Here is a 408-nt window from a genome sequence, read left to right on the forward strand (position 1 = left end):
CAAAGAGGTCGACCTCTGCCTTGCCAAAGATCTCCCAGATTTTCTGAACCGTCTATGGATGGAGCATCCACACGTTGATGAGATAGCATGTCTGCTCCTTGGTTCAGTACGCCGGGTACATGAGCTGCCCTCAATGAATGCAGGTTGAGATGTGCCCATTCCAAGAGGCATTTCACCATCTCGAAAAGGCGTTTCGAGGTGAGCCCGCCTTGGCGATTTATATATGACACCACCGTCATGCTGTTCGGACTAGCACCGTCATGCTGATCGGACTAGCACATGGTGTCCCTTCAGGACTGGCAAGAAGGCCTGAAGAGCTCGACATACTGCCGTCAGTTCGAGGCAGTTGATGTGTAGCTGGCCTTCCGCGATCGTCCAGGAGCCGAAGGTCGGCCTGACGTCGCACAG

This window comes from Sinocyclocheilus rhinocerous, unplaced genomic scaffold (genome assembly GCF_001515625.1).
Source record: "Sinocyclocheilus rhinocerous isolate Xijiao unplaced genomic scaffold, SAMN03320098_v1.1 scaffold2487, whole genome shotgun sequence".
Taxonomy (NCBI): domain Eukaryota; kingdom Metazoa; phylum Chordata; class Actinopteri; order Cypriniformes; family Cyprinidae; genus Sinocyclocheilus; species Sinocyclocheilus rhinocerous.